Raw genomic sequence first — 13,838 nt, forward strand, 5'->3', positions numbered from 1 at the left:
TCCGTTACATCTGGTCTGTTTGGACTGTGGGTTCTTCGGTGCTGAGCCTCTCCCTGGGTCTGTGCAGCACCGAGCACCGTGGTGCCTGGTGTGATAACTGGGCCCACACATTTATCCTCATTGTCAGCTCAGCTGTGAAAAGTGAGTGTGAGCTCCTAAGGTCACAAGAACCTCCGCTAACAACTGTCCGTGGGAACAGAAGCACATACTCTTCATGCTTCATTTCCAAGCAGGCAAATGGGTATCAAGCCCAATTGTCACAACAAACGGCACAAGAAAAGCAGGAAGGTGATTTGATTGTGTTACCTACTGACAGTTTGGAAACTTGTAGCAAGAAGGAAAAGATTCCTGAGCTTGTGTGTGGCAAAGGGAAGGAGAATGTCTCTGACCATTTGCCTGAGAGGGGATTGTGTAGGAATCTGCCTGATGAGCCAGAGGTGATCCTGGATGTAAGTGAGACCCAGACAGAGTTTGTTGTTGCTCAGGGAAGTGTTCCTTTAGCGCAAGCCCTAGGTGAAGAGGGTAAGGGCAGAATTTCTGTGAGGGGTGAATTGTTGCTTAGAGAAGCTCCTAGGGAAAGGAATCCTCAGGGTGATCTGTGCAAGCAATTGGCTGCAACTGAAGGGTGTGGAAGTGATTTGATCAAGAAAGTTTCAGTTCCTAATAACCAGAAATGTGCTGTTGTGAATGGATGCACTGACTTTCCTTTTGAAAGATCCAGTGTGGGTAGCTTCGAGAAGGTGTAAAAGCTGTTAAGGAAGTTGAACAGCCCTATAACCAAGTGACTGCGCTTGACCAGTTTGTTGGGGAGACAAGGTTGTTGAGCGAGAAATGTCTCCAGGCTAATTCTGTGAGTGAGCAGTCTGTGCTCCAGGGTCTAAGGACAGATTTGGTTTCTGGTGTTTCAGAGCACAACAGTTTTATGGCTTAATGCTGCAGCGGAGAGCAAGCAAACCCTCAGACTCTTTGGATTTGTGTGGTATCTCTGTAAGACAGAGTCCAGCCTTGGAATTGGTAGCAGTTAAGGATCTGAAAACTGGTGAACAGGCTCCTGTCTGTGTTGATGCAAATTACCTGGCTGACAAGGAGAAGAAAGACTTGCTAATAGCTGTTAGCACAGAGAGCCCGGCTAATCCGCCAGTGAATTCTGTTAAGCAAGAGAAATCAGGGTTTGATCCTTCCGGACAAGAAGGGAAGAGAGAACTTAATTTTACCAAGGGAAGCCACTGGTTAACCCTAAAATACCAAAACCCCAACGGTATTGGGCCAAAGGTGTGGCATGACAAAAATGATTGTAGATGGAACTTGTAATGGATTTCTGGTTATTGCTAATAGTGATTTTTGTAAGTAATATGTTGCTAATACCAGGAATTGTAAAAATGTACAATGTGCCTAATCATAGAATATCAGAGTTGGAAGGGACCTCAGGAGGTCATGTAGCCTAGCCCCCTGCTCAAAGCAGGACCAATCCCCAGACAAATTTTTACCCCATTTCCCTAAATGGCCCCCTCAAGGATTGAACTCACAACGCTGGGTTTCGCAGACCAACGCTCAAGCCATTGGGCAGCACAGTATGGGGAAGAAGTGACCAGCCCTCTGTGGAGAAAAACGTGGTTCGGGACGATTTAGAAAAACTGGACGAGCACAAGTCCATGGGGCCGGATGTGCTGCATCCGAGGGTGCTAAAGGAGTTGGCGGATGTGATTGCAGAGCCATTGGCCATTATCTTTGAAAACTCATGGCGATCGGGGGAGGTCCTGCATGACTGGAAAAAGGCTAATGTAGTGCCCATCTTTAAAAAAGGGAAGAAGGAGGATCCGGGGAACTACAGGCCAGTCAGCCTCATCTCAGTCCCTGGAAAAATCATGGAGCAGGTCCTCAAGGAATCAATTCTGAAGCACTTAGAGGAGAGGAAAGTGATCAGGAACAGTCAGCATGGATTCACCAAGGGCAAGTCATGCCTGACTAATCTAATTGCCTTCTATGACAAGATAATTGGTTCCGTGGAAGAGGGGAAATCAGTGGACGTGTTGTTCCTAGACTTTAGCAAAGCCTTTGATACGGTCTCCCACAGTATTCTTGCTGGCAAGTTAAAGAAGTATGGGCTGGATGAATGGACTATAAGGTAGATAGAAAGCTGGCTAGATTGTTGGGCTCAACGGGTAGTGATCAACGGCTCCATGTGTAGCTGGCAGCCGGTTTCAAGCGGAGTGTCCCAAGGGTGGGTCCTGGGGCCGGTTTTGTTCAATATCTTCATTAATGATCTGGAGGATGGTGTGGACTGCACTCTCAGCAAGTTTGCTGGTGACAGCAAACTGGAAGGAGTGGTAGATGTGGGGGGTAGAGAGAGAGAAAGAGAGAGCTCAGTGGTTTGAGCATTGGCCTGCTAAACCCAGGGTTGTGAGTTCAATCCTTGAGAGGGCCACTTAGCGATCTGGGGCAAAATCAGTACTTGGTCCTGCTAGTGAAGGCAGGGGGCTGGACACAATGATCCTTCAACTTCAGGGTCCCTTCCAGTTCTATGAGATAGGCATATCCCAATATGTTAATTAATATGGTGGAGGGTAGGGATAGGATAGGATACAGAGGGACCTAGACAAATTAGAGGATTGGGCCAAAAGAAGCCTGATGAGGTTCAACAAGGACAAGTGCAGAGTCCTGCACTTAGGACAGAAGAATCCCATGCACTGCTACAGACTAGGGACCGAATGGCTAGGCAGCAGTTCTGCAGAAAAGGACCTAGGGGTTACAGTGGATAAGAAGCTGGATATGAGTCAACAGTGTGCTCTTGTTGCCAGGAAGTCTAATGGCATTTTGGGCTGTATAAGTAGGGGCATTGCCAGCAGATCAAGGAATGTGATCATTCCCCTCTGTGACGAACTGGGCCTGTTCTCACTGTGGTCTGTGAATGCTGACAGGGGAGTGTGGCTGGGATAGTCTGCATTGGAGGATGGGAGTCTGCCCGAGGGCGCATACCTGAGTGTGTAACATGAGAACCCAGGAAGGGGTTGAAGGCCAGGTGACTCCCTAGCCCGGGAAACTGGACAAAGGCTGTGGGAGGGGTCGCTGGAGGCAGAGGGCTGGAAGCGAGCTGGAGAGATGGCTGGGAGGCAGAGATGGCTCTGACCCCCCCCCCCAAAGGGGGGTGGGCTGGGATGCCCTGGAACCCCAAGCTGGACTTAACTGAGGGGGTCCTGCTGTCTGTGCCTGCAAGACCTGTCTTGGACTGTATTCCTGTCATCCAAATAAACCTTCTGCTTTACTGGCTGGCTGAGAGTCGCAGTGAATCTCGGGAAGAGGGGTGCAGGGCCCTGATTCCCCCAATACTCTGTGACAACTGGTGGTAGCGGCGGGATCTACTGCACCCCGCGGACGGCGCTTCCTGCAGTAAGTGACTGGGGAGCAGTAAAACGAAGGGGGATTGACGGGGACCAGGCGTGCTGAAGAGTGAGAGAGAGATGGTTATTACCCCTGGGAGTGTGTGACCAGCGAGAAGGACTTTTGCAGTAACAGGGTCCCCCGGGGGGATCGCAGCGAGTGGTCCCAGGGGCGGAGGAGTCTGCAGCTCGATCCTGGCAGAGACGCGGTGACCTCGAGAAAGGCTGGCACACTAGGGGTCTCCCTGGGAACTGTGGGGAGCTGTGAGCACACAGGCCGGTGAGTGGCCAGCAGGAAGATGTATGCCAAGCGGCTTAAGAGCGACCTGGTGGAGCTGTGCAAGCAGAGGGGGCTGTGCATTGGGAGGCTCACCAAAGCACAGCTCATTGCCCGGCTGGAGGCAGAAGATCGCGCGAATGAACTGATCCCTGTGTCTCAGGGAAGCAGCCTGGCAAATGCAGCGCAGGCACCAGTGTCTGTCCCAGCTGGGAGTGGTCAGCCGGGTGCTGAGGGCTTCCCGAGACCCCTCCTTCCTATGCCTAGGGGAAGGGTGGGGAGGAGCCCAGCAAATACCGAAGGCGCCGTGACCCTCCCGGCCAGCAGGGGACCCTCCCGGCGACGTTCGGCATCCGTGGAGCGGAATTGGCTGGAATGGGAGAAAGAGCTAAAACTGAGAGAGCTGGAGGATCGTGAACAACAGAGACAGCATGAAGAGAGACAGCGTCAGCATGAACGGGAGGAGAAAGAGAGACAGCGTCAGCATGACCTGGAACTGGCGAGATTGAAGGGCAGCGAACCCCCGGCTGCGGTGAGTGAGGGGGGACCCAGGACTGCACGGAGCTTTGATAAGTGCATCCTGGCCCCACGCAAGGAGGGGGAGGACATGGATGACTTCCTGGAGGCCTTTGAGACGGCCTGCGAGCTGCACCGGGTTGATCCCGCGGAAAGACTCCGGGTCCTTACCCCCTTACTGGACCCCAAGGCCGTGGCATTGTACCGCCAACTGGAAGAGGCAGAGAAAGGGGACTACGAACTATTCAAAAAGGCCCTGCTACGTGAGTTTGGGCTGACTCCTGAGATGTACCGGGAAAGGTTCCGGAGTCAGGATAAAACCCCTGAGATCTCATATCTGCAACTAGCCGCCCGCATGGAAGGATACGCCAGCAAGAACTTCGTCTGATGGGGCCCAGACCATGGGACGAGGTGGCCGGAAAAGGTTCCTGTGGGAGAAGGGGTTCCTGTACCGAGAATGGGCTCCCCCAGGGAAAGTGGAGTCAGGGGGGATCAGGAGGCAGCTGGTGGTACCCCAGAAGTATCGCCGCCAGCTGCTGTGCCGGGCCCATGACATTCCTCTCTCAGGGCACCAGGGAACCTGGCGTACCCAGCAGAGGCTGCTACGGAGCTTTTACTGGCCTGGGGTCTTTGTTACTGTCCGACAGTACTGCCGATCCTGTGACCCCTATCAGAGGGGGAGGAAGGCCTGGGACAAGGGGAAAACAGCTTTAGGACCCTTGCCCAGCATAGAGGAGCCTTTCCGGAGGGTGGCCAAGGTTAAAAGGACGGCTCTAAACCAAGAGAGCCCAAAGCACAGACCTCCAGACTGGAGCGCTGGGAGAAGACCACAGCCCAGTTGGAGCCCCAGAGGTATGGGGGTGCGGAAAGGGCACAGGCCGCATAAACCTTCCCACATGCGAACTGCGAGTGCCATCAAGAACCCCCGACCTAAGGGGGGGCGTGAAACTGAAGGGGCCTGGTGTAATTCTCACCAAGGAATGGGAGGGATGCGGGGGCATCCATGGGAATGGGGGTAGGTTCGAACTTCCCCGGGTCACTGGCTAAAGTGACCCTGAGTTGTCACGGAGTATTGGGGGACTCAGGGCCCTGCACCCCCGGCTTCCTGCGATTCACCATGACTCTCAGCCAGCCAGTAAAGCAGAAGGTTTATTTGGATGACAGGAATACAGTCCAAGACAGGTCTTGCAGGCACAGACAGCAGGACCCCCTCAGTTAAGTCCAGCTTGGGGTTCCAGGGCATCCCAGCCCACCCCCCTTTGGGGGGGGGGGTCAGAGCCATCTCTGCCTCCCAGCCATCTCTCCAGCTCGCTTCCAGCCCTCTGCCTCCAGCGACCCCTCCCACAGCCTTTGTCCAGTTTCCCGGGCTAGGGAGTCACCTGGCCTTCAACCCCTTCCTGGGTTCTCATGTTACACACTCAGGTATGCGCCCTCGGGCAGACTCCCATCCTCCAATGCAGACTATCCCAGCCACACTCCCCTGTCAGCATTCATAGACCACAGTGAGAACAGGCCCAGTTCGTCACACCCTCTATTCAACATTGGTGAGGCGTCATCTGGAGTAGTGTCCAGTTTGGGGCCCTACACTGCAAGAAGGATGTGTAAAAATTGGAAAGAGCCCAGCAAAGGGCAACAAAAATGATTAGGGGGCTGGAGCACATGACTTATGAGGAAAAGCTGAGGGAACTGGGATTGTTTAGTCTGCAGAAGAGAAGACTGAGGGGGGATTTGATAGCAGCCTTCAACTACCTGAAAGGGGGTTCCAAAGAGGATGGATCTAGACTGTTCTCAGTGCTGGCAGATGACAGAACAAGGAGCAATGGTCTCAAGTTGCAGTGAGGGAGGTTTAGGTTGGATATTAGGACAAACGTTTTCACTAGGAGGGTGGTGAAGCACTGCAATGGGTTCCCTAGGGAGGTGGTGGAATCTCCTTCCTTAGAGGTTTTTAAAGCCTGTCTTGACAAAGCCCTGGCTGGGATGAGTTAGTTGGGGATTGGTCCCACTTTGAGCAGGGGGTTGGACTAGATACCTCCTGAGGTCCCTTCCAACCCTGATATTCTATGATTCTATGATCGAGCTATCCCTCCCCTTGAACATGTGAAGAGTAATACATACAAACGCACGCTATGTTAAAAGACCTTGTTATTCTGATGTTTCACAGTTAATGCCTGGAAACAGTATTGGAACTTTTCACAGAAGAAAAGACATTGCAGACCTGATGTGCTGTATAAAAAAGGGAAACTGAGGCACACTACCATATTGCTTTCACGGCTAAAGGCCAAGATTCCTGTACAATGGACAACAGTAATATCTACATTGACTTGATATTAATTGGGTTGCAAACATTTGCCAGAGCTTGTATGGGTAAAGTAGCTATTTTCTTTAGCTCTTGGCAAGATCACGTGAGACATACAGGAACCATGCTGCAAGAGCAGATCCAATCCGCTACTGTTCTAACCAAGTTTTACCTTGAGTTTGTAAAGAGATTCAATCATGTTATTGAACATGACTTTGATAAACCATTTCTGTTATACACCAATACTAGCTGTAGTAAGAAAGAACCAAGGATGGGAGCTCTTGGGATGCAGTCAGCGATGTTTGTGTCATTCCTTCCTGCATCAATTTTGAGTTGGGGGTGTGACGTTATTAATATGAACTGTGACGTATAGATCATTGTTGCAACCACTGTTGTATATTTGCAGCAAATATTGTACAAAGGTTGTCATGTGAGGTGCCTATACAAAGGTTATGATTTGCTGGTTATGATTACGCTGTCTGTGTGTGTGTATCATTTTTCTAGTTCAAGTTATGAATATTGGCTATGTACTTATATCTCAATGTGTTTTGATTCTAAGTAGTTTCAGTGAAGCATTTGGTCAGCTTCTTGAGAAAGAACTGGAGTGTCTAAGGCAATTCCTTGTATGACTCGTGGTTAGCCAGTGGGGTGAGACCGAAGTCCTCTCTGTTTGGCTGGTTTGGTGCCTTAGAGGTGGAGAACCACCAGCCTGGGGAGGTGACTGCCCTGCTCTAAGCAATTTGTCCTGAATTGATACTCCCAGTTGTGTCCCGCCAAAGCCAGCATCGTTACAGAGGTCCTTGGTAGCTCAGGGCTCTCTGGATAGGCAAGGGCCAAAGGTGCCACCAGGGGGGATTCTGGCTGTACAGATTGGCTCTGAACTGCTCCTGGACCATCAGGAGTCAGTTATTGCCATGGTTAATGGGAATGGTAACTAGGTGTCTAGGTACCATGGTGATGGATACTGGAGAGAGAGATTCTCCCCTTAGTGTGTGCCCGTAGGAACTCTGATCCTATGGGGACATGGGCTGTATAAATACCTGCTTAGATATAGGTAAGTGTAATAAGGATTTGACCTATGACCTCTGGGTTGTGGGATGTTGCTGATCTCCCTCTACAAACATACAGCCCTGAGTACATTTGCTGGAATATCTTCAATGTAAATGTTGACGGTTACTGGGGCGGCAGGGACAGGGAACGGGATGATGGATCCGGTGGCCAGACAGGTCTTTATCATCTGACATGTAATGAGTTAACATTTGTCAGTCTCTTCCAAGTTGTAGGACATGCAAGTGCCAAGCATTGTTGTTGTTACTGGGTGAAACACAGGGAGTGCCCATCTCTGATATTCCTTCAGAGAAACCAGTTTGAAAACACTGGTGTCAATTCCCTTCTGCCCTGGGTGAATAGGGAATGACTCCTCCGGCATCTGTGGAATTTCACTAGTGTAAAATTGGTGCAAGACAAAGACGACTCGGGTCCTGCATTCCCTCTGCCAGTCAGTAGGTGGCACTGTGTGCCCACATGCTCTCGGTTCATCTCAGTCTGTAAAGGACCCCAGGATGATCAGAGCTGTAGCAATCTGCTTGCTCTGGGTACCCCACTGTACTGTGATTTTTCTTGTGCCTTTAAAGTTTACCAGGTGTCCCAGAAATTGAAGCAACAGCTGGAGGTCATGGAAGTGGGAGATATACTGTATTTACTGGCGTATAAGACTACTTTTTAACCCAGGAAAATCTTCTCAAAAGTCGGGGGTCGTCTTATACGCCGGGTGTCGTCTTATAGGGCGGGTGCTGAAACTTCCGAGCCGGACTGGAGAATCTGCGGTCGCCGCATATGGTGGGGGGAGCTCAAAAACGGCCGCGGCCGCATCCCCGCCCGATGACGAGGTGAGGGGGCGCCTCACCGGGAAGGTGTAAGTGAAGGGCGGAGCAAGCTGCAGGCGTCCGGGACGCCCGGGGTATGGAAAAAAGAGATAGAGCGGCGCTGTGCCCAGAAAAACATGCCTCTTTCACCCGTCTGGCCCGCCCTTGTATCCTATTACCGTACCTCCTTCTCTGCCTCTCAGATCTCGCTCCTGAGGACTGCAGTGAAGCGGCGCAGGCGCGCATGTGCGAGATCTGAGAGGCAGAGAAGGAGGTAATAGGATACAAGGGCGGGCCAGACGGGTGAAAGAGGCGTGTTTGTGCTACCGCTCTGATAGTCTTGGAGACAGGGAGGGCTGGGCAGGCAGGGAGAGCTGACCAATCCAAGCAGGCTTTGTATACAACAACCAGCCAATCGCCGGTAAGGTACATCGCTTGCCGTGATTGGCTGGTTGTTGTATACTGGGTACCACATACAGTACAGCACCAGTATCTGTACCTGTTCATACAGTATAGCACCAGTACATACAGTACAGTATACAAATGTCCAACAGTCAAAACCCCATCATGGCTCCATCAGCAAGAAGAAAGAAATATGAAGCCAGTTTCAAACTTAAAGTTGTAAACTTTGCCATGGAACATAATAACTGCGCTGCTGCAAGACAATATGGAGTAACAGAAAAGATGGTTCGGGACTGGAAAGCAAATGAAAAAGCATTAAAGAGTATGCCAAGGGGTAAGTGTGCATTAAGAAGAGGCACCCCACATTGGCCAGAACTCGAAAAACATGTAGCAGACATGGTGAATGAGCATCGCCAAAACGGTTATGTAGTGACACGAAATAAAATACATTTGTTTGCACTTCAGTGGGCCAAATCTAACCCAGATCACAGCAACAGATTTAAGGCCACTGTATCCTGGTGTACTAGATTCATGGGAAGGCATAATATGGTACTGAGGCAAAAGATGAAAATTGCCCCAAAATTACCTGCAGATCTTGATAGCAAAGTAAATAGTTTCCATCGATACGTAATACAACAGCGCACTAAACATGGCTATGCGTTAAGTAGTATTGGAAATATGGATGAAACTCCAATGAATTTTGATATGGTTGGAAATAAAACTGTCCATCAAAAAGGTGAAAAAACAATTTTAATTAAAACAACAGGACATGAGAAGTCCAGTTTTACAGTGGTACTAGGATGCACAGCTGATGGCGCCAAACTGAGACCAATGATTATTTTTAAAAGAAAAACAATGCCGAAATTCAAGTTCCCTGTTGGTTGTTTTGTACATGTGAATGAAAAAGGCTGGATGGATGAAGAAGGGGTAAAGCTATGGCTTGATAATGTATGGAGCAGGCGACCAGGTGGACTTATTCAAAAATGTAGTCTACTGGTGTGGGATATGTTCAGGGCTCATTTAACTCCCAGCACCAAGCAAATGCTTGCAAGACTAAACACAGATGTGGCAGTTATTCCTGCAGGATTGACATCGTTGGTACAGCCGCTGGATGTGTGCCTAAACAAGCCATTTAAAGATCGCATTCAAGAACAGTGGAATGAATGGATGGTTAGCGGCGAAAAGTCATTCACAAAAGGAGGAAACATGCGTGCTCCACAGTTGGATGTTTTGTGCAAGTTTGTCATAAAAGCCTGGAATGATATTGATGCAGAAACAGTAATCAAGTCTTTCAAGAAGTGTGGCATATCAAATTCATTAGATGGTATGGAGGACGACTACTTGTGGCAAGATGAAAAGGAAGCCGAAGCTGAGACCACACCATCTGATACGGAATTCAATCCATACGATGACTGCCTTACAAATGTATCACAAGATGTCATTGATGTACTTATGATATCAGATGACGAACAGGAGGATTTTGAAGGCTTTTAAAGGGAAACTGTCACGCCAGCAAAACCTGTAAAAATACCGTAGCTTGCAGTTATGATGGGCATTGCTAACTCGCCAGGGACTTGCCCGGCACTTGCTCTCTCTCTCTTGTTTGTTATCTTCCTCCTATCATCATCAGTTCGTTTGGTTGACAGCTTAGAAAACAAACAGCATGGCAGCTCCCATGGGTTTATTGTCTTATCCTTCCTTTCAGCTTTAGAGTGAATTAGGAAAAGTTTAATCCACTTGCACTGTTTTATGTTTACATGTTTGATGACAAACAGCCTTATGTTTATAAGTGACAGTTTTCCTGCTAAGTACCTGCATGTCATAAGCATTTGAATTAAAATTACCATATTGAAATCAAATCTGATGTTTTTTTAAATTTTTTTTGGTGTGCGTTGGAAGAGGGGTAGTCTTATACGGCGAGTATATCCCAAACTCTATATTTTAACTGGAAAAGTTGGGGGTCGTCTTATACGCCCAGTCGTCTTATACGCCGGAAAATACGGTAGTTATCTCAGACACAACTGACAACTGGCCTGGGTATAGAGCCTCTGGGGGTTGCTTATAATAATCACTTTTGGGGAAAAGAAAAAGACTCCACCCACCCACCCATTCCCTCTCCCTCCCATCCCCAGACCCCTAGCTAATCTCTCTGACTCTCTGTATCCTTATTTGCATAACCCCTTCCAGTCCTACAATTCTATATTGGGGGTGGACGGGGGAGGGGGGGTTGGCCTGGTTTAGTTAGGACATTTTTTAGGATGAGGACAAAAGATGCAGGGTTTTAGGACACAGTGGAGGTGGTAGCTGTGACGGTATCATAGTAGCTTTTGTTTGATTTATTTTTTTGGTGGTTTGGTTCCGTTTTAAGGGTATTTTAATGACCTGGAATAATGGGTGGAATAGTTCATTTTGTATTATTTTGTTTGTTAATTAGGTTTAATATTTTCCATATTATTTTGATTTATTAATGTTTGACTTTGTATGTTTTTGTTAAATATAATTTTATATAGTGTTTGAATCATATTCCTGTGTTTTTTGTTTGGACTTATTTGGGTGTTTTCTTTTTTGTTTATAATATTTTAATTGACAATATCTTGGAATAATTTGGAATTTTCTTGTATTTGTTTTAGGGCTTTCAAGCAATTTAAAAAATTTATCACAATTAATCACATGATTAATCACACTGTTAAACAATAATAGAATGCCATTTATTTAAATGTTTTTGGATGTTTCCTACATTTTTTAATATATTTATTTCAATTACAACACAGAATACAAAGTGTACAGTGCTCACTGTATATTTCTTTGTTTTTACAGCACAAATATTTGTAATAAAAAAAGAAATAGTATTTTTCAATTCACCTAATAAAAGTACTGTAGTAAAATCTCTTTATCTTAAAAGTTGAACTTACAAATGTGGAATTATGTACAAAAAATAATTGCATTAAAAAATAAAACAATGTAAACTTTAGAGCCTACACGTCCACTCAGTCCTACTTCTTGTTCAGCCAGTCACTCAGACAAACAAGTTTGTTTACATTTGCCGGAGATAATGCTGCCCGCTTCTTGTTACAATGTCACCTGAAAGTGAGAACAGGCGTTCACAGGGCGCTGTTGTAGCCGATGTGGCAAGATATTTACGTGCCAGATGCATTAAAGATTCATATGTCCCTTCATGCTTCAACCACCATTCCCGAGGACATGCGTCCATGCGGATGACGGGTTCTGCTCAGTAATGATCCAAAGCAGTGCAGGCTGATGCATGTTGGGCAGCAGTGACCATGAGATGGTCGAGTTCAGGATCCTGACACAAGGAAGAAAGGAGAGCAGCAGAATACGGACCCTGGACTTCAGAAAAGCAGACTTGGACTCCCTCAGGGAATTGATGGGCAGGATCCCCTGGGAGGCTAATATGAGGGGGAAAGGAGTCCAGGAGAGCTGGCTGTATTGTAAAGAAGCCTTATTGAGGGTGCAGGAACAAACCATCCCGATGTGCAGAAAGAATAGCAAAAATGGCAGGCGACCAGCTTGGCTTAATGGAGAAATCTTTGGTGAGCTTTAACACTAAAAGGAAGCTTACAAGAAGTGGAAACTTGGACAGATGACTAGGGAGGAGTATAAAAATATTGCTAGAGCTTGCAGGGGTGTAAACAGGAAGGCCAAAGCACAATTGGAGTAGGGATGTGAAGGGTAACAAGAAGGGTTTCTTCAGGTATGTTAGCAACAAGAAGAAGGTCAGGGAAAATGTGGGACCCTTACTGAATGGGGGAGTGACAGATGATGTGGAAAAACCTGAAGTACTCAATGCTTTTTTTGCCTTGGTCGTCACAGACAAGGTCAGCTCTCAGACTGCTGCACTGGGCAGCACAGTATGGGGAGAAGGTGAGCAGCCCTCAGTGGTGAAAGAACAGGTTAAGGACTATTTAGAAAAGCTGGACATGCACAAGTCCCTGGGTCTGGATCCAATAGAATCGTAGAATATAAGGGTTGGAAGGGACCTCAGGAGGTCATCTAGTCCAACCACCTGCTCAAAGCAGGACCAATCCCCAACTAAATCATCCCAGCCAGGGCTTTGTCAAGCCTGACCTTAAAAACCTCTAAGGAATATCGTGGGCCAAGTACAACAGTCTGCAGCGGTATCTCTGGGGAACCACCAACTGCCTCCTGGCTTTCCAAGGTTCAGTTTGCCCCAAACCAGCCCATTCCTGGTAAAGGAATCCCTTCTCCCACAGGAATATCTCCTGGCGGTCCTCCCGCTGGGATCCTGCACTGCTGTGGCCAGCAAGGGCTAATGCATCCGAGGGTTCTGAAGGAGGTGGCTGATGAGATTGCAGAGCCATTGGCCATTATCTTTGAAAAGTCTTGGTGATCGGGGGACATCCCGGATGATTGGAAAAAGGCAAATATAATGCCCATCTTTAAAAAAGGGAAGAACGAGGATCTGGGAAACTACGGACTGGTCAGCCTCACCTCTGTCCCCAGAAAAATCATGGAGCAGGTCCTTAAGGAATCCATTTTGAAGCACTTGGAGGAGAGGAAAGTGATCAGGAGCAGTCAACATAGATTCACCAAGGGCAAGTCATGCTGGACCAACCTGATTGTCTTCTATGATGAGATAACTGGCTCTGTGGATACGGGGAAAGTGGTGGACGTGGTATACCTTGACTTTAGTAAAGATTGTGATACGGTCTCCCACAGGAGACTTGCCAGCAAGTTAAAAAAGTATGGATTGGATGAATGGACTATAAGGTGGATAGAAAGGTGGATAGATCGTCGGGCTCGATGTCTAGTTGGCATCTGGTATCAAGCGGAGTGCTCCAGGGGTTGGTCCTGGGGCCAGTTTTGTTCAACATCTTCATTAATGATCTGGACGATGGGATGGATTGCACGCTCAGCAAGTTCGTGGATGACACTAAGCTGGGGGGAGGGGTAGATACGCTGGAGGGTAGGGATAGGGTCCAGAGTGACCTAGACAAATTGGGCCAAAAGAAATCTGATGAGCTTCAAGAACAAGTGCAGAGTCCTGTACTTAGGATGGAAGAATCCCATGCACTGCTACAGGCTGGGGACCAATGTTCTAAGCAGTAGTTCTGTAAAAAAGGACC

At 48.1% G+C, this 13,838-nt stretch overlaps 1 protein-coding gene across 1 annotated transcript in view; it reads left to right on the forward strand.

Moving 5' to 3' along the window:
* The window catches only part of LOC101939714 (C-type lectin-like), a 525,580-nt gene that overhangs the window by 438,287 nt on the left and 73,455 nt on the right, over positions 1–13,838 (forward strand). The window lies entirely within an intron of this gene.

The sequence above is a fragment of the Chrysemys picta genome, chromosome 1 (genome assembly GCF_011386835.1).
Source record: "Chrysemys picta bellii isolate R12L10 chromosome 1, ASM1138683v2, whole genome shotgun sequence".
NCBI lineage: Eukaryota > Metazoa > Chordata > Testudines > Emydidae > Chrysemys > Chrysemys picta.